This window comes from Panulirus ornatus, chromosome 14 (genome assembly GCF_036320965.1).
Source record: "Panulirus ornatus isolate Po-2019 chromosome 14, ASM3632096v1, whole genome shotgun sequence".
Taxonomy (NCBI): Eukaryota; Metazoa; Arthropoda; class Malacostraca; order Decapoda; family Palinuridae; genus Panulirus; species Panulirus ornatus.
In genome coordinates, this window is record NC_092237.1 from 52,707,044 (window position 1) to 52,729,109 (window position 22,066).

The 22,066-nt window shown below is 43.1% G+C and overlaps 1 protein-coding gene across 11 annotated transcripts in view; it reads right to left on the bottom strand.

Annotated features, from left to right (window-relative positions):
• Window positions 1–17,552, bottom strand: part of CrebB (Cyclic-AMP response element binding protein B) — a 100,093-nt gene extending 82,541 nt beyond the window's left edge. For 5 of the 11 annotated variants that reach the window (XM_071669932.1, XM_071669934.1, XM_071669924.1 and 2 more), the window contains exon 1: window positions 17,424–17,550. The gene's annotated coding sequence lies outside the window, so the exon portion shown is untranslated. Of the gene's footprint in view, window positions 1–17,423 lie in introns of all 11 variants that reach the window. The other 6 variants (XM_071669927.1, XM_071669925.1, XM_071669929.1 and 3 more) reach the window with 4 other exon arrangements.
• Window positions 17,553–22,066: the final 4,514 nt, after the last annotated feature.

Consider the following 22,066-nt stretch of genomic DNA (forward strand, 5'->3'; position numbering starts at 1 on the left):
CAAAACACACGCGAGTGGCTTCCGTTAGAACGGTGCATCAGCATCTCCCCAGGAGGGAAAGGTAATCATCAGTGATCTAGTAAACAGAAATGTACTTTACGAGTTGAACGGACTTTAAAAAAAAAAAAATTCAGATGAAAAAAAGCAGATGGCTTGCCTGAAATATTCTCAAAAGGTGGTAATATGAATGACTTCAAAATCGTCCAATGTAAATGTTTCTACTGACGACTGTTTGTGTTGCTGACATGTAACCCTGGGGTCACATCTTATGGCAGATGTCTTTAGGTAAGCATATGGTGTTCCCCGTTTCACCAGAGGGTCCCCACACTCCCTTGCTCCAGTAGGCAACGCCACACAGCTGCGTTAATCAGACCAGAACGATAACAATGCCCCGCGTAATCTCTTGCGCACTCGCATTCCCGTACTTACCGACACGGGGCTGGTAATTACTGGCGGTGGTGCCCAGTAATGCGCTGCCCTAGGGTTGTTTTGCTCCCAGGTCTCCACCCACCCACCACAGGAAGTACGAAGCACGATCAACCTGACCCACGGAGGTCAATTAAGCATCCGTGCAGCTTGGATGGGTTCGTCGTATGTCTCAGTTACTCGTCTATGCGATCATCATATTCTCAAGGGCATTCTTTGGTTTCAGTTGTTAGAATGGCTAATCTTTGTGTTTGTATAAAGAACATCATATCCTTGCAACATCCCGGCTTAACTGAGGCATTGGCATGGTTATGAAAGCAACGCATTATCATGGACGAGTCTGGATCGCTGACAGACACTGATCAGTGTTTATATTTCACAATGGGATGGGGTATGGCGCCTCAGACAGTGGGGGGGGGGGGGTGTCATGAAGCGGAAGCGTGCCAGTCCTCAGGCCTAGGTGGAGCCGAGCAAATTCATACACAGAGAGATCCAGTATACATCTAGATCATCTCCACACTAAGAGAGTCGACCACAACATATACGTGGACAAAATAAAAAGTGGGGCGGCAGCTTGAGCAACACTAAACTTCAGGCCCACGTAACCTCAGCAGCCTGGCGGGTCCGATATGCTTCGTACATACTCGCCCAGGGGCACGATTCAAACTTCCCCACTGCGCGATGTATCATTGTCAGGTGAGAGACAGCGCAGTGCGTCTCGTCAAAGAATTTCTCGCTTCACTCGAGTCCATCCTGTCCCTGTTACTGAATGGATCGTAGCCTTCGTTAGCTGCAGAAGACACTGAAAAATAAAAGGTCCTGGGAGAGAGAGAGAGAGAGAGAGAGAGAGAGAGAGAGAGAGAGAGAGAGAGAGAGAGAGAGAGAGAGAGAGAGAGACCTTTAAAGTGCTCATAAGTAGTTCTGCTCGGATTAAGAAGCCTGGATGATGTGTGTGGTAGTTCAAGCAACAGCAGAGGTGTCTGGGTACACCTTGAAGATACTCCGGAAAAATCTACCTCGGTACGCCTTCAGGGTACTCTGGGTGGGTGAGTGAGTCAACTTCGGTACACCTGGAGGGTACTCTAGGAGGACAGCTATGGTACACCTGGAGGGTACTTTGGGGAAGGCTCGGCCACGGTACACCTGGAGGGTACTCTGGGAGGGTCAGCCACGGTACAAATCGAGGGTACCCTGAGGGTCAGCTACGGCACACCAGACAAGTGCTAGTGATAGGCGATGGATGGTGCCACTGGATAGGCAAGCGAGTGACAGATGATGCCAATAGGATAGTCAGGTGAGGGATAGTGATACTGGAAAGGTAGGTTTTGACGGTTTTTTTCCCCTGGTTCCCACAAACTCCCTCCAAGCGTACCACACAAAGGTTTTCTTGACTCCAGACCTACAATTATCCGCACTGAAAGATATACCTGGACCTAGACTGCATACAAGCACCCGTCTCAACCTAAAGGTTTACCTGGTCCCAGACTACAACCATACGTCTCACACTGGAGGTTTACTTGGCCCCGCACTGCAGCAACCCGTCTCACAATAAAGGTTTACCTGGTCCCAGACTACAACCATACGTCTCACACTGTAGGTTTACTTGGCCCCGCACTGCAGCAACCCGTCTCACAATAAAGGTTTACCTGGTCCCAGACTACAACCATACGTCTCACACTGGAGGTTTACTTGGCCCCGCACTGCAGCAACCCGTCTCACAATAAAGGTTTACCTGGTCCCAGGCTACAACCATACGTCTCTCACTGTAGGTTTACTTGGCCCCGCACTGCAGCAACCCGTCTCACAATAAAGGTTTACCTGGTCCCAGACTACAACCATACGTCTCACACTGTAGGTTTACTTGGCCCCGCACTGCAGCTACGTCTCACAATAAAGGTTTACCTGGCCCCAGGCTACTACCATACGTCTCACACTGAAAAGTTTACATGTCTAGCCTCTCTCTCTCTCTCTCTCTCTCTCTCTCTCTCTCTCTCTCTCTCTCTCTCTCTCTCTCTCTCTCTCTCTCACTACACGAAAGGCAGTCTGCCAAGCACCTCTGCCTCAACCTTACGCTAATCGAAACTCTTCATTTATTCATCCATTCCAAGTAACCTTTCGCCTCACCGATATTCTTCTCACCCCCCTACCAACTCTCATCTAGCTTCTGGGGCTGTGTCTTGTACAGAAAATAAAAAAGTAATCGTGAAGCTGCAGTTTAATATGAGGTGCCTATACATTTATATAGGGGCATACGTGTGCTTCAGGCCTGTATATATATCTTACCTTAGTCAAATTTTGACGTTTTTAGAGATGTGCACGTGGAAAATACATACGCCCTATAATCTTATTCACATACTTTGCAATTCATATTTTGTGAAATAATCAATCATATATATATATATTTTTTATTTTTTTTATTATACTTTGTCGCTGTTCATATCAAGGGTATGTAATTACGTTCAATTATGAAAACAAAATTATTATAAATCCCCCAACCTTAATGATCTCTGCGACAAGAAACGTCAGGTTTTCTGACAGGTCACGAGCAAAACCAGCACAGCAGTGCACATGCATGGCATTCGTGAGGAGGGGGTACTGCCCGCAAGCAGTGCCTTCATAATGCTAGCCAGACCTTCAGCAAAACCTACCATTTTACCTACTGATATTAACCTCCGTTATTAACATCTGCCATATACAACTCAAGTTTTTGTAAGTGGAATTAACATATACCTATTGCTGAGGTGTTAGTTCTAACTACCATTTCATGCGACAAGGATCAATAACCAAATATTGATAAAAACAAATTACACACACACACACACACAATCACAGAAAAAGGAAATGTCCGAGATGGTTCAGTGATGGAAGTAATAAGTATATCTGACACATACTCTTTAAAACACTAGTTATTAGTGTCATCAAAATCCGATGAAGTGAAAACATAGCAGCACATACAAAACTTTGTTCCTATAGCATGAAAATCCTCGCTTGTCATCACAGTCGACTCGAACAATAAAATGACGCAACTCGTCGTACCCATTTACGTCAAACGTAATCAGCTATTTCATTACACACAGTCATATCAATTACAGATTTTAACGTTTCTTTACAAGAGAAATTAAATAAAAATCTAATTTGGCAATTAGTTTTTCTATCTACCGGGTAAATATTCTCACAAACCAGAAAGGAAACTTGGAACTCAGATACGCCTGCATGATTTTGACGTAGGTGCTAAAAAAAATATCTTAACAAAGTCCAACTAGGCATTTAACTTACGGATAAAATGCACCATTTTACAAGAGCACTTTAGGTGAATGACGTCAAATGCGTTTTGGGAAAAACTTTCTGAATGCAAAAAAAAGTAAAAGGATTACCTGAAAGTCTGAGTTATGTCCGAAAATTCTACAGAGGTCAATAACTCACGAACATAAAACAGAGAGAGAAAAAAATACTAACAAAGCAACCCTCTTCAATGCTCGCCATCCTTGAGTTCAGTATTCTGAGACAGAGGTCCGAAAAATGGAGACAAATCGGACATATAAAACCAAGTACAAATGAGCACCCTGTCTAATAACACCAACAATACACTGCTAAGAAAAAAAAAAAATATTTAAAATATGAAGTACGCACATTTTACGGTTACGTTGTTAATAAGTTTTCAAAATCGGGACATATGAACGCACGGAGTTCAATTAATCCTTGCTGATTTTTTTTATCGTAATCTTATATCACCTTCCATCCAAGACGGCTGACAATGAGTAAGAAGTGCTTCTGTCATGGCGACAAAGTAGAATAAAATAAATAAATATTATATATATATATATATATATATATATATATATATATATATATATATATATATATATATATACGCTGACGCAATGGTTTGGATGACCGTTAATGATGACCTCACCGTACGACTTGGCATCACGTCACCTCGGAGGGCAAGCGCGCTGGCCGGGTATCCTGGCGGGACCTTCCTAACACGTCATCACCAGAGGGGAACACACGACACACAGCCTCGGCGTGGCCACAGCCAAACCCACCGTACTGCACCATGCACTTCCCTCGCTCTGGCTCAAACGGTAGAGCATTTACAAAATAAATAAATAAATAAATAAATAAAATAGCAAAAAAAAAAAAAAAAACATAAAACGCCACTGCACGGAAACTTGAATCAATAAAACGTTAGGATGCTTCCTGGTGTTTCCCGCCTCGTATGCGACAGTCCACTTTAAATCTCGAGGCACAAGAACCCCCCATCCATCCAGTAGCAGCAGCAGCAGTAGTTGTTCTCCTCCCGCACACCGACCCAAACGTAGAGGCAACCAAACAGCCACTTTTCGTGGTTAAGCCAGCACATCACCTATTCGACAATGTATCATGAAATAAAATTCTAAAAGAGAGAAAGAGAGAGAGAGAAAAAAAAATATCCTACCTGCGTGAATTCCACAAAGCAATGACGTCATTCTCCCTCCCACGTATCAATTCCTCTCCCACGCGTGACGTCATGCTCCCCTCCAGGAATAAATGACACCCCCCCTTCCTGCACAGCCCCATGCACCCCCTCCTCCTGACTCCTCCTTCCTACCGTGACGACGACTCTCTCGTGCTGTAGGTGCTATACCATGCCCGCCCCGTGACGACCACGGCCGACCTACCTGCCCGACTCACCTGAGCGACATGACTCACCATCCCTACGCTACCTACCTCACGATTACCCCACCAGTGACTCATCGTCCCGACGCTACCTCGCGACATCCTCCAGCGACGCCATCCCGACGCGGCTTCACGATATCCGCCAGTGACATGAGCGCCTCACGATAACGACCAGTGACTCATCGTCCCCCAACGCTACATTTACGATAACAACCGGTTATCTAACCGTCCCAACGCTATCTCACACTTATCGTCCTCCCGTACGCTACCTCATGATTACAACCGGCGACTCACCCTCCCTAAATCACAATTAACCAACACTGACTCACGGTTCCTATGATAACCGCCACTAAATCACCCACTTAGCCTTCCAATGACAACTTACGATAACCGAACACTGACCCATAACTAATCACCTACCCAACATCATCATCTCAAGGTCATGACTAATGATACGCCTATGCTATCCTCACAATAACCACCTGACGAAGATCTTGAACGATGACGCATCCACCTCACAACCTCATCATGCGTTACCTACCACACCCACCGAAGTCCTCATACGGCACCTACTACTGACTCACCTGCCTTACGCTACCACAAGTGTTACTTGTCTGTCACCCCACCTTTCCCCGTACAAACTCACTTGATACCTAATCGACCCACATGCATCAAATTATCTTACATGACACCTAACAATGACTTACCTGCTCCACTCTTACCTCATGAGATGCCTAACAGTGACTTACCTGCCCTACACTACCTTGTGTTCCGTAGCAGTGACTCTCCTGCCTCATGTGATCCCTAACTGTGACCTAGATGTCCCCCTCTACCCTCATGTGATACCTAACACTGACTTCACTGCCCCAACACCATATCGTGATACCTAGCAGTGACTTTCGTGCCTCATACTACCTCATGTGATACCGAGCAGTGACTCCAATGTCCCAAGCCAACTCTGTGGGGAAGGTCACGTAGCGCAAAATCTACTTTGGACGTAAGGCTTCCCGCAGCGTATATCCCACTGTAACACTGTTGCAGCTTCCCCTGTCGTTCAAAGCCGTAACGAACAACTGGTCAGTAAGATGCAACACACAGGACATGTCCTGACTCACTTCTGTTTGATAATAAGTTATATCTGTTCAAAGGGAAAAGGATACAGTACATTCAAATGTTCATCGCCAACGACATAAACTATTTACATAAACGGACATGAGTCGTTGTTCCTTGAGCACGACCGCCACACTCTATGGTGTGACAGCATGAACTCTGACCTGAATTTTCATTTTCAGGGCAGAACAAGGTCATCATTCCCTAAGCGTCGAATTCTCTTGCTTCGTAAGGGTAGCACCTCTGTTTAGAGGGGTCGAAACCGTCATGTTTAAGGAGCTAATACATTGAACAGCAGAATAATGTCGAATGTTATGGCAAAGGATGTAGCTCATCCCACCAGGAAGACACTTCTATCCACGTGAAAACTTCAAGCGCCGTAGCAGAATCAACAAAGAAAAGTACCTACTGTACGTATATACGTGCACGTGTGTGCGTTTGTGCGTTTACAAACACACACACATATACACACACACACACATAAATGTGCTATGTCCGAAACTGACAAGTTTCAGAGGTATAGAAAATTTTCATACTGGACAATAACAAGAGCATCAGCTGCACGTGACAATCGAGCAATAGCCAGAGTCAGTCGCGGGGCATGACGTCATTGCCGACACACGCAGCTAGTGACGCCACTGCTCCGGCTGATACGGGCCACCATCAGATATTTATAACTCCAAGTTCTCTCTGCGCTCACTGCCAGGTAGCTTGCAAGTACGTCTGTGCTTCACGTATTTCCCCTTTTCTATATATTCTACGTTAAAGGGAACGAAGCAGTCGGAAAGAAATTATATGTAACTAACAGACATATAAACATTGCGATATTAGGCAATGATCATAGGCACTCCACCCCATCATTCACTCTCTTAAAATCCAATAATCTCGCCTGGATTAGCTGGTGCAGCTGGCCGATGTTTTAAGGGGTTTTCAGCACGGCTAAACAGCAAAAAGAAATATGAGAAGATATTCAGGAGGTTTGCTTGGCTGGCCACTCCCTTATACGGCACCCGATATTACAGGAAGCGTCACGGCCAACCATCTACAACTCCACCATGGATCACCCCCCCCCCTCCCCAACCACACACACACACACACACACACACACACATAATATGCGCCACGACTATTCCACTAAGCTACAACATGCACTACGTACAGCCCTCCGGCCACAACCTGCACCAAAGATAAACCTCTAGCCACAGCATGCACTGGGTTTAACCCGCCAATCGCGCATCCTGCAGCTACCAAATATCGCACGCAAATTCACAACCTGCATCTCCGATCCCTAAATTCATGACTTGTTTCATGAAACTCCTACATCAACAACCTGCATCACGGATACTTATAATTACAACCCGCATCACGGATTTCCCATACATACAACCTACAACACAAGCCACCATCCACAACTCGTACCATGATACCTCACATTCATAAGCTACTATATGGACCATTCATTTCTAAAACCAGGACCACCATCTCACACCTACAACCTTCACCACAAATAACTACCATTACGAAGGTACAACATGATACACAACCCATGTTATGGCCGTAAGGGCCTATGATGTCCAATCAATACAATATAAATCATGATATATATTTATATATAGTCGTCGAACGTAGCCTAGTGGTTAGCGTTTCTGAGTTCCACGCCAAAGGTACTGGGTTCGAATCCTTGTTGTTGGAAGGCATTATGTGTTCTATGAATGTGCGCGTTCATATGCTCTCTCTCTCTCTCTCTCTCTCTATATATATATATATATATATATATATATAAAGCCCAACAACCAGTAATTCCACAAAGGATCTCAACTAAAATAACTTGTACTAAGGAACCGCAGTCTAACAATTCAAACCATAAACACAACTTACGAGCTGTAGCATGCACCAGCCACACTCACAGTGTACCACGCGCCACCAACGTCCATAGCCTTTACCATGGCCAACAACCACAACCTACACCCATAAATATCCTCACTCACATCATCTTGCATCATGGACCGAATTCGACTCCTACAATCACCTCCACCAATAATTCTAAGCCCGCCCTCCCGCCCTCTAAAACCTGCAATGATGACCCATACCACACGTCCGGTAACTACAACTAGCACTAAAATTTTCTTCTAGCAACAACAACACACAACCACGCACCCTGTACCTACGGCCTGCATTTAGTACCGCACTCCCACAATTGCTCTAACGCTTTACACCCGCGACGTGCTCCGCCTAGCTTTGGGCCTGTAACAAGGACTTACTCGCACATACAGCGACACACACACACACACCACATATCCACCACCATCTGCACGAACCACAGACCCTCCTCACCACCCACGCGATGGTAAGGCCTTTGAACAGGACTGCACTAAGGATTGTGGGTGGTTTTGTACGTTGTTCAGCCGGCCGCAGGCGGACAAAAAAGAAGAAAAAAAAAAAGAGGGTTGCGGATCCCTGGTGTAGATGAGGGGAAAATCCTACAAATGGTGTGTACCTCTCACACATTACCAACTGCGCCACTTTCCCCTCACACTACCGAGCAGGGATCCTCAACCCTCATCTTTTTTTTTTTTTTTTCCGCCCGCAAGCGGCCAGGAACTTCATCCATGCGGCCGGGAGAACAACGTACAAAATTTGCAACATGGGGCCAACAAGCCTAGGAAGGTGAGCAAGTCTGATCTGATGCATTACATTTTGAGTCAACGAAAAAAAAAAAAGGCTGAATGATATTGAAGGATCATGATAAACGTGTCCGAGTGATGTTGAAAACATCGTGTCATGACAGACGTGTCCTGCTTTTACTTGGCCATTTCTATATCATACCTTGTCTAGTACTGAAATTTTCTTTTTATACTGCTTCTTTTAGAAAGCCTCAATTCTTGTTCCGTATGTATGAATGTACAACGTAGTTCTGCATTTCTGACGCTCATATCAAATGTTTTTATCCACGAAGTTGTTTTCTGACGCGTGTGATAGCCGCGCGTGGCAGCTGCCGCCGATCTTTGACCACTTGCTAGCAAAGTGGCCAACTAGTCAGTCCACCGAACCCCTCACAACGCCAACCCTACGAAGCCAATCACTTGGGCTCCGTCGGACGGACATCACCTACATTCAGGTACTCCCCCACGGCTGAGGATTCGTCCCTTCGCACACACACACACAAATCACCAGCCGTCGAGACCCTTCACACTCCTCACACCTGCAACACGGATCCTACAACCAACTGAACCCCTAACCTCTGCCCGACCCCATCACCTACACCTTGGGCTCACGTTCATCCTGAACCACTGCCTGCATCATGGACTCCCGTCACATTCATTACGTTGACTAAGTACCCCTTCCATCAACTCACTGCGTACTCCTCACTTCCTCTACCTGCAAATGACCCCAATCCCACAGTCACCTAGCACCTGCACTGGGGAACTCATGCACCCCATACCTACACCAACTAGCGCGCCCCATATATTCACCATACTTTACGTATACCTGGAGGCTTGCGATCAAGCTTTCCTGTTGATAACCTGGTCGACTAGGCTGGTCCAGGATGCAGTTCCCTCATTAATCACAACTGGCTAGTCTGGTACACCCTGGAAGGAAAATTTTCACCAAGAAATTCCTGGGGACGTCCTACGGCGTTCCAATTATCTTTCATGAACAGGTTAACCAAACGGGGGCTCCCGAAATTTATTAATATCCCCCTTAACAGCACCTCTGCTCCTGGGAGGATATTATTTTTACATCTTCCCCCCCAAGTTTAATTCAAGCAAAGGAATATTCCATGTAAATAACGTTATCTACCTTGCGTGTCTACGTTCTAATGAGAAGTGTGAGCTTTTAAAAAGCACGTTCCAGGAATTCATATATTTCATCGAACTGATGTGATCAGCAAAGGACAAGTGGATACTGTCACGCACACCACTTTCCCAGGCTTTGTTGGCAGTACAAAGTCCTCTGGTTTCACCGTGGGACCGCTGGTTTTGACCACTTGTTCACGACTGTATGACCCTTTAGCACGACTCAAAGGCCGTACCATCGCGTGGGAGGTTAGGGACGAAGAAAGATGTGGTTGAAAAAGTACAGTTTAGAAATGGGGGGGAAAAATACAGTGTTCAGGTGTATGACGTAGGTTTACTGAGGCATGTAAGTGGCTTACTGGTTTAAGTGTTTTCGGTACCTTTTTACCGTTTACTTCCAGCAAACTAAGCACATGTAGGTAGCGATGCCGCTTGCTGGCTTGGGAAAAGAATGTAAGCCATGGGGCAGTCTACCGCCTGCCACTTTACAGTCGAAAGCCCACAAGTTTACAACCCCCGAGTTGAAATTTCAAATTTCCCGCAGCCAGTTTTGACTCCTTACAGAGCGCGAGTGCCTCGCGGTGCATTGTGGGATCGTAAACATTACTCAGCGTGTATACCGGGAACATCGCGGAGCCGTAAACGTCATGACATACCTGTTCCAAATTCAGTACAGTAACATCCCATTCATCGGGAAGACCATATGAGTGATCTGCATGGCTTCTACTCTGTATGCACTATTCATTAATCTTTTCCATAGTACGAGGAGGACGGAACGACATAACGAGGCGAGAATCAAGACTGGCATACACAAACTGACGAAAAGCAGCAGACTACTAACCAAAGGAAAATATTTCTAATTCTGTCTTCAAAGCTATGGCTGAGTTTCCGTACTCTATAGCCGTACATGATTACTATTCAACGTAGCAGTTCACTTTTGTCTCCAGAACTATAAAGGAATGTTTCCAGACTTCCACTTCGGAAGATAATCGTGAAAACTACGGTCTTACCATATTTTCAAAAACCAATGGTAAGTAACACATTTATACCGTATCCATGTATTATTGTTTTTACGGTTCAACTACTGATGCCACACAGTTGCACGTAGGCCTCTCCCCCACCTTAGCGCGACTCCAAAACCCTCGCCTTTCTTGTTTGCGTCCTATTCAATATCCAACCTATCATCTTGCCATCTTCGACAGTATAACACAGCCCTTAATTATTAACCATCTTCACCATGGGTCCTTTTCAGACTTACCCGCTGCACGAAACCCTCATAACTCACTATGGATCCATCCTTACACCCACCACCTAATCCACTTTTATATAAGCACAACGGACTCCATAAACACCTTGCACAAAGGACCTTTAAACACCACACCCACCACTTGCATCATGGATTCCGCACAAACTTAAAGATAATCCATACAGACAGTGAAAGACCTATGTCTTTCACCAAATGTCCTGAATAATCTATGTTTTCAAGAATTATGCCACTCTCCTCCACTCAAGTTGAAAATGTCTCCCAGAGCGATGACGTGAGCAACAATTAATTAATCCACCTAAGGAATAACAACCCCCCCTCCCCCATAGGTGGGGGAGGGGAAAATAATCTTCCACTGTAATAAATGTCAAGGTTTAAAACAAGGAACCGGCTACCACACACACACACACACACGCTGACGTGGTCTGTGAAGACCTTTCAAAGTTCCACCTAAACACAGGGCTCAGGTCGACTGCCGGCACTATCATTTACGTTTCCAGCACATGACATGAATCTGTTCTCAGGAACCAGAAATCACTACCGGAATATTTACTTCCAGATCCAATTACTCACGATTATATACCGTAAGGAACCGATCCGAATGTAAGCACTATGTGATTCGCTAACAACAGAAGGTTGGATTCAAAAAGGGAGTTTGTGAGTGTAGATGATACACAGGGAAATAACTGGAAACTTTGTGTCTACGGAGGCGAAAATAGTCAGTTGTGGACTTAAAGCTAAAAACTGGCGGTTTTTTTTTTTTTTTAAATGGTTATTTTCAATAACTTCTGGGTAAATCGTTCCATAGTGACAATTCAGCTTTGCCTCACTCCGAGTGTGTATTCAAGGCTACTTTTGAATAACTGCATCAAACCACCTCTCAACCTTTTTTCCCTGAACTTTTTATACGGTTAGGTCTTCTGGACGGCTCTGATAGCATCTATTTCTCAGCCCAAGAATCATCTTGGTGACTAGCCGCTGTGCTTTCTCTCCATCATGTCTTTAGTTAAGGTGATCAAAAGTACAATACTCTAGGCAGAAGCGCACCAGTAATCTGGAATGTGATATTTCTTGAATGAAAGCAAATGTTCCCAATAGATCTAAAAGAATTTCACTATTTCTACATACTGCTTAATTGGCTTTGCCATCAGAAATTACATCAAATTCTTTTTCGTCAATTACGTGCTAGGGATCAACAATATTCATACTTTACCTTTTAATCTCGTTTTTCCTGATGTAAAACCTTACAATTATCAATTTTATAATTAAATGCCATTTAGGAGCCCAGTCCACCAGTTTAATCATGTCAAGTTTGCAACTGTGTAGTGTAACTTTACTTCCCAGGTTTGCGTCGTCAGCAAATATCAACATCACAACCCATCATTTTCTTTTAGGTTTACTCCTCAGCTTGTCGTCTGAGAGTATTCATGTCTTACAGCATAACCAATTACTGATATAAAAAAACAGCTTGGTCACCAGACTTGACCTTGCGGCACACCAATTGTTAAGTTTTGACAATCACTTTTTTTCTTGTTTTTGCCGAGCAACTAATTTTGTTCCCACCAAAGTACAACGCATGATACAATGTCAGCTAGTAATATTTGATGCGGGCTTTTACCAAATATTCTGAAAATGTCAATAAATATAAAATGCTTCATTCCACCATACATGATAATTATATCATAGAAATCAAGATGCTAAACATGAACGATTTCGTCGAAAACCATGTGCAATATGGCGATCAATCAGAATTTTCTAATTTACAATCTCGTCACGATTTGTAACTACAACTTACCACCTTTTTTTTCTTTTGCGTATCATTATCATGCTTACCCTTCTTGAATATCGACGTTACTACCTAATCTGTTGAACTTTTCCTGGATTAAGCGACACTGAAAAGAGCAGTTGGGGGCTTCATTCAATGTTCTTGGATAAAACTTATAAAGAACTGCCGCTTTATTTCATTCAGTTTACAGCTGACAAATATCTCGTTAGGTAAATATGTAAATATCCAGCAAAATGTTCTTTTCCACTGTAAGAGGAACTAGATTCGGATCACTAAAGGTGTCTTCAATGATATATAAAGAATAATATTCATTTAGGATCTTTGTCATGGCTTCACTAACATAAATCAAACCGCGAGGACTGAGTTACGTACGAACCCCTATATACCAAACGAGACAGCAACACAAGTGTATGACTCCCAGTAACAAACAAACAGTAACAAACGAACTACCGAGGTTGGACCAGGACCTGGCAATATCTAGGCTTGTCACGTAGGTACCCTCACCTGAACATTGTCCGCCCCCATCTATGTATACCTTATACAAAAGCTTGAGCCAGCTGCCTTGTAACGGGTTACCACTGTCTTAATATCATACTGCAATAACACTCCTCCAGTCCTAACTGTCGTCCTAGCACCCTTAATGCCGGTTAAGCTGTAATCAGATTTGGGTTATAAAAACTTGAGCACCCACATTAGTAGCAATGAACCCTGACTATGAAAGCAAAACTTTCATATACAAGAAAGTTGAAAACAGGAATCAAATCTATTTAATGGCAAGACTATTTGATAATTCTTTGAATAACAAATACTCACAAAATATTTCCGAATCTCTACAAAATTAGCTAAATGTATTGAGAAAATCGATCATAAAATCGTGGCAGGGTTAACGAGGAAACATATAATCAGCATGGTATCGTAAAATCCTCTGGATAAATTATGCTACAAAGCCAGTGCGAAAGTGTAAGTATGCAGAGTGGGCGTATGATTTTTTTTTTCTTGAAGAGATTATCCTAAAATCATAAAAACTTGATTCCTTTATTTTTCCGATGTCAAAACGACGTTATCGGCAATTTGGGAGGTCTAAAGAGGAAATAACCAACGATTCACGCATATTTATCAAAGTGGTTTGTCAAAGTAAAAAAAAAAAAAAAAAAAAAGGCATGTAACCTAACGTTATTAGGAATGTATCAGACGATCTGCGTGTACATCCTGGGAAAAATTCTACAGACCAGCAACACCTGTGCTACTACCATGGTTCGGGATACGTAACACGACACGCAGGGAAAACGGAGGTAGAATTCTTTCTCCTCTGCCCCACGCAGCACCTTATTGGCTGGGTCACAGCAGCAAACTTGTGACCGAATGTAAAATACTCACACACTAAGGAAGCCCAGTATAAACTACCAAAATGCAGTACGCAGCTAGTTGTCATGAAGCACTAGCTGTCTGACAACAACGATAACTAGGAAGGTATCAGCTATAATTGGAAGGCAGAAGTTACGGCTGTTTGGTGATATCAAATGAAATATGGCTAAGCTCATTAATATACACAAAGGTTTATCTCTTACGATAGAATTCTACAGAACTTATGACCATACATGGGCTAATTTTTCAAATGATTTTATCTCGGTAAAGTATTACTACTATCAAAGGGCAATTTGGGAAGCTACTTTATTTGCTGAAAATCATATTAAACGATGTGTTTAAATTAAAATGTGGCGAGCGCACTGGAAATCAGACTATTTTCTTAATCATCTCAGCTAGGAAAATACAAGTGAAAATATATACACAAACAAGACCCTACGAGTTTAGGTGTACAACTCGTCCCTGTCCAGTTCAAATCTAGTTTGATATTTTCGTCGACTACAATGTGTGCACCCTTGAAATACACCAAATACGTAAACTGGGTTTCTTCACTAAATCACTTCAAGCGAAAACTGCTCAAATGTATGTTGGAACAACTCTTTCTACAGTTATTCAAAGCTCCCTTTGACAGCTGTTCATACAATGCTTGAAAAATTCCCGGTGAAGTTGCGACTTCATTAATTGAAAGTACAGCATGTCACACAAAGACATTTATTTATCCCGCTGAATGATCAACAAAAACTTATTGCCAAACATACGTATTAAACATATGCCAAAACTGATCCCTGTGCCCTTTATACTCGTCCCCGTTTAAAAGCAAGTATTCCTCAGAAGTTCGTGACCCGTCCGGATACTGTCGCCATGTTCCGCAACATTCTCTATACATATCAAATATGTATGCCAATATCCTCACCACATATGGTATCGATGTCCACCAAATAGTATGTCTTTCACATCATGCTAATGCCCCTTCCACGTATTTTACTTGTTCCCTTCATAAATGTCCATACCCGGTCATAGAGTTTTTTACCAATCTTTTGCAAATATTTCTCAGCTTGCCTTCAAAATATCTACACACAATAAAACAACATAATTTGATATAAAATTTCTCATCGTAAAATATGTGCAGAATTCCCTAAAATAAAAAAAAAAGGGGGAAAAGCGTAGCTCAATAGGCGAATGTGTGCTTTCTTTCAACTAATATCCTTTCAAGGTTTTTAAACCAGGAACCTTTCAATTCTCATTCAAGAGCAAATTGTTGTCACATATTTCTCACACACCACGTCTGCTTCAGCCACCTATAAAGCTTTCTTGCGTACTATCTACCGAAAGCATACAAAAAAAAAAAAAAAATCCAAATATCTACCCTGAATACTAGAACCTTACTCTTTTCTGCGCCAGTCAGTTCATCATTAACCATAATTAACGGAAAGCGGAATTTTATAAAACCACTAATACATAACCTTAAGTTGGTATAGCTAGAAAGTAAGGGTATTATGTTAAATCATTCCGGGAATATAGTTTTACGTTGTTTTTCTTTGCATGCCAGACAAATAGTAATGGTACAGTTTATACTCAAAGTGCCTTAGTGGAAAGCCACTGAAATTCATGCCATGCTGAACTGTGCACCTTTTGTTTCATTATTCAAGCAGTCATGTAATCTGGAGGCGTTAATGTTAGAGACAGCCTGAGAGTTGAGACTTGCGATAACCTTATCCGTACCGATAAGGCTCATCCGGTGTTAGATTAACTCCAGTTTCTACATGATCATAAGTACTCAAGTTTCAAACTATGATTTCAGTATTATAACAATAAGATAAAAAGAATACCTGGTTCTGGATACATATCGCAACAACCCCAAACGTTCTCAACCTACTTACGAAGCTAGTTCGGAAATCGTTAACACTAAATAATGAACGAAGTAACTCGGACCAGCGTGAGATCGGAGTATATTCCCCAAACCCTGGCGCACCTCGGAACAAGTGGACGGCGGCGATCACAACCGACTCAGCATGGCTTGTGCTGCATAATTAAAGAAGTTTGCTCAGTTTTTTTTGTGTGGCTTCAGGACACTGGCAGTGCGGTGCAACACACACACACACACATACCAGTTGCCACCTCCACATTTATTTATTCGGAAAAATCGAAAAAATACTTTCGCACATATACCCAACATAACGGAAAACCCATCACCCTAATCTAGAAAATATTTCGTGTGTGTTACAAGCCTATCGAGAACCTGCTTGAGGAAAATGTTGGCCTCCTGGGATCAAGTTGACAAGTGTGGCGGCTAGCTCGTGGGTCGCCAGCCGCCCGCCCACGTCGGGCTAGCAACGGCAGCACAATATTTTCCTTTTCCCTGGTGAACACTCGCAACATTACCCTCCGTTATTACCATCACTGTCACATACTCGGTAACTTTAATATTACACGTGGCCTATCTAATGACAAACCTCAACAACCACGATCCAAGTCCCCGAAATACGACGTCTGGCAATGACGGCTACATTGATACTAATATTAATCGCACTCAATTATCGACTGTCACATGGTTCTTCCATTCGGAAATTTCCAGCAAACGCAAGAACCTCCGTGTGGGCCATGAGAATCGGCCTTACATTCAATCATTCAGGCTCGGTAAAGCCAGTATTCACAGCAGGGAACAGCTGGAACGCCACACCTGCGTGGCGCACCTGCACACATTGATTATCCCCACGTTATCTTACTATAAAATATCATCAACACGCATCGTCGTCATGAACAAATTACCGCATGCCATCTACTGTTCAACATTTCATGGCGTAATAACGCGGTTAAAATATCTAATACTGTTTCCACATCACAACAAATTCTGTATCATCATATCCCGCGATTCCTGCTTCCATTTCTGAGAGCCATTGACTACAATCCTCAAATGAAGCCATGTTTACTCTCAAATTTGAACCCAGGCCTACGGTTCGGCGCCGGGCGGGCGAATGGTTGACAGGATGGCGGGAACTTGTTGATGGGGACCTACCTGGCCGTTACGTCGACAGTCGGGACGCTAACTCGAACTCCTACTGGAAGATGAGCGTCTACGTCAGGGTCCACGTCAGAGCTCCGTCACAGCGTCACGACGAGACTCCCCGCCCGCCAGCTCCCGGTGTATTCCTCCGCGCATGAACACTGCCAGATGTCACCATGTTTCATGATATTTCGTTATTTTTCGGCGGATGTGATTTTATTGTTTCAACAAAGGTATCACTTATTTGAGGGAAATTTGTGAATCCTGTTGATTTTGATAGGCCCACACACGATTCAGCAGTTTTATTAATTAAAAACAAAATTATAGACACAGGAAACTGAAAACTCATGGTGGACATTGAACGGATGTTTATTAAATTATTCACTAATCTTCACACGATTTGTAGGGTTTCCATCTACTTACCGTACAGAGATATAAGGATCACTGTGATTGGTTGATTGCAGTTGCGTTATACATTCTCATTGGTTTACGGTGTCACATACTATTCCCTGGAAAAGTATGACGTAAGCTCTTTGGACCTTGGTATATAAATAGACGGTGTCACGTAATGAGTAATTTTTGAATAAATCAGTTTTTTCGCTTTTATAACAAGGGTAGTATTGTAAGTTTGTTTTGAGAATTCGATCACAAGATCTTACTAATAATTGAGAACTAGTTTTGTTTGCGTAGCTACATTGCTGTGCTGAGGCTGTGTCGAAACGAACTATATACAACTAGGAAAATACGTTTAAATGTATATTAAATACTTTTAATCTCACTAACGTTTGTCATTTAGAAACGTGCCTCTTTTCCATATCACAAACATGTGCATCGGGTGCTGATGTACTGAATATGTTTACAATAAGTAAGCGTTAACCATTACCTGGGAATTCCAAGATCATGTGTAGTATACGTGTACGCACGTAACCAGATTTTTTTTGCTTACACTTACGAAGTTGTGAACTTAGAATGTATCCTGTTCCCCTAGACATTCTTAGATAATCGAAATCAGCAACAATTATATGCATTACCAGTACAAGTCTTTCAGTGAGATATCATATCTTCAAGTGATAAGTTGACACGTCATCGACTAATTACGACACGGACTTGAAATAAGTTAACAGATTATCTTATCATAAAATTTTTCTAAGAGAGAAAAAAGATTATCCTTACTGGAGTCAACAGGGCATACTTACCCTCTCGCTGGCGGAATTTTCCAGTGTTTCCAATTCATTTGGCGACACAACTTGGATTTTCAATAGACCAACATGATACCATAACAAGCTCCTCTAGTGATGGGACTACCTATTGGACAATCAAACCAAGGTGTCTGTTTACAACGGTAAACAGCGTCTGCTAGTGGTTACAATTATGTTGAGTAGTCACATTCAGCAGGGCTTCTAATCATCCTTAGTGGAGAAATGGAATACATTCTGATGGAGTACCCCACATTTCCCTACTGCTTGTACTGCAGCTCCGAAACTATACGCTAGTCCCATCAATAGTCATATATATATCTTCTTATACATATTCCCCTTAGAGGGAGTATCCTCACTTGGCCCCCTTCTCTGTTCCTTCTTTTTGATAAATCAAAAACAGGAGGGGAGGATTTCCAGCCCCCCCCGCTCCTACCCCTCTTAGTCGCCTTATACGACTCGCAGGCAACAATAAAATGATGACTTAGAAATAATAAGAAACAAATTATAGACATCCACGTCACCAGAATCTTTTTTCGTTATACAATTATAATCTTCCCCAGTGTCAGTAATGGCACCCCATGGACACACACAGGACCTATGCAATGAATGGCATTACACACACACGACACGAAACCTTACAAAGGACCATAGACATAGTGAAATTGCATGCTGTTTTAGTAGTATCTTTAACATCTGAAGAAAGTATTAAAGATTATCTGGGGTGTTACATCATTATCATTTTGCCATTGTAAATATTTACCAATAGCTAAAGATTGAAATGGAAAGTCAACGAACAGAAAAGAAGTTCCTTATTACAAAAATATTGATTTTTATGTTTAAGTAGTTTTATGAGTTCAATTATGACATTATTTGGACGCATGAAACCACACCATATAGAGAATCATCATATATTATGCTACACCTCAGTATGCTAAGACAGTGAGACGTTTCGTTATTTTCATCTGTTGATTATTTCATTCATATATGGTTGAACTTTAAAGGGTGTTCATTGCATATCACTATCATCTCTTCATGATTCGGTAAGATTTACGATTAGAAACTGTATTTAGGTAAGCAATCATGGTTACATGTGAAATTCTGCTGTCCTGATTTATTTCACATTTTCAAATTAAGAAATAATTGAGCTATCCCTAATAAACCGTTTTCTAAGTATCATTTTATTATCATAGAAAACTAAAGTTTTAAAGGGAAACATAAGCATTTTCACAAAAGTTTCGTGATAGGCATTTCTTGTCATTTACATGAATCACAAGGGCCTCAGATTAATGTAAGAGAAATACCTGTTAAAACTTCTGTAATATTAATGAAAATTGACGCGAATGATTTAGGGTTGGGACCTTTCTATTCTTTTGGAAACGTTGTTTAGTGTAAATACAGAATTGACGGTTTCTCGTATATCACCTTAACATCTCATATTCCGGAGTAGATAATCTGATAGTGAGCAGGGTTATGAGGGAGAGGGAAAACGTGAGGTTAGATACTGAAAAGATAAAAGTAAAATAAAGAAGAACATAAAAAAGATAGCTTGTTTGTTTGAACGCTGCAGTTGACATCTGGGGTTTAATAACTTGGATGGTTTTAATCGATTTTGAGGAGACACTCCACTTCACGGCGCCATGCAATGTTAGATTCGAGGGGTAAACAGTGAGTTCAAATGCCTACAAATAACTACGACTGGAAAGACGCTGAAGGCATCCCCTTTCTTCCAAGTGACAGATACATGACTCCTTACACTTTGAACACCATTGCCAGCGCCTACCTCACTGCTCCCCTACCTAGCATCGTCCCATCACTGTTCCCTGGCTATCGCCGTTCCCTACTGTAGCCTGGCTAATGTCGTCCCATCAGTGCTCCCTGGATAGTGTTGCCCCATCAAAGTCTCCTGGCTAGAGTCGTCCCATTACTGTTCTCTGGTTATCGCTGTCCCTCACTGCCTCTTTAGTTCGATTCGTCCTATCATGTCCCCTTGCAAGCCTCGTCCTATCACCTACCCAGGATAGCGTCGTCCAATCACTGCCCCCTGGCTACTGTCGTCCAATCACCTCCCCCTGGATAGCGTCGTCCTATCACCTACCCTGGATGGCGTTGTCCTATCACTGCCTCCTGGCTAGCGTCGTCCCATCGCCTCCTCTAATTAGCATCGTCCCCCCCCTTTACTTAACGCTCTTCACCTGCTCCTCTCTGTAGTATGAGAATAGAGGAGGCGGCTGACAGGCTAGCAAGGTCAGGTTTCGCTCAGGGCGAACCTGTACGCTGCCGCCCCCACCGTCACAACCCCTCCCAAGGACCTGTTGCTGCAGCCTACCTGAAGGTCGACTACGGGGACATCCTGTCTCACAACTGCGTCATAGGGAACTACCTTAGGGACGCTCACTGAAGGGAAATAACCCCAGGGACATCCTGCACAACATTACATCCCAGGAGATCATTCTCGAGGACCTCCTGCCTCACTCTCCCTCACAATAAGCCACTGTAGGGACATCCTGCCTCACTCTCCCTCACAACAGACCATTGTAGGGACCTCCTGCCTCTCTCTCCCTCACAATAGGCCAGTTCAGGGACGTTCTACCTCAAACTCTCCCTCACAGTAAGCCATGTAGGAACATCCTGCCACACTCTACCTCCTTCTGTCTCAAAATATACCACTGCAGTTACGTCCTGCCTCACAGGGAACGAGATTAAAGACATCAGCCTCTCACACATCTCCGTATGGGACCAATGGACGTCCTGCCTCACAGTAAACCACTATAGCGATATCGTTTCCGCACATTACCTCACAATACATTACTGTGGGGAGGTCCTGCCTCTCCCTATCCCACAATAAGTCGATGAAAGGACGTCCAACCACACAACAAATCGATGTACGGACCACCTTCCTCCCTCTGTCTCAAAGTAAATCACTCTATGGACGGCCTGCCTCACTCTGTCTCATGACACACCGTACTACATACCTCATTTGCGGAGGTAGTGCCTCATATTGTGCACTAAACGCCTGCTCAAAGAGGCACTAAACTGCCTGCACGACAAGGACTATATATGCCTCTCACAGTTCGCTGTAGGAGTCGGCTTGAAGACGTCTTCACTAATAGTCCTCTAAAATATAGTTATGTACAAAGCCACGGGAACCTATATTAGGACTTTCTGCTTTAAACTACGCCATGGGAAACTTCATTAGAAGCATCTTCCATTATTCTAATCCACAGGGACCTCATAAGATGTCCTCTCTCATGCTACATCGCAGAGACCCATTCTAAGGCTTTCTCTATTTTGTATCTAGAAATTTGAGTACACCTCCTAATATGGCTGCTTTAAGCTTATATGAGTAGTATCATATCAAAGAGATGGCTGACTTGTTCCCTTACATCACACAGAATTAGCAGTTATGCATTTAAAGTTTACAAGGTCTTAGACGTCCTACGGCCACATGAACACGAC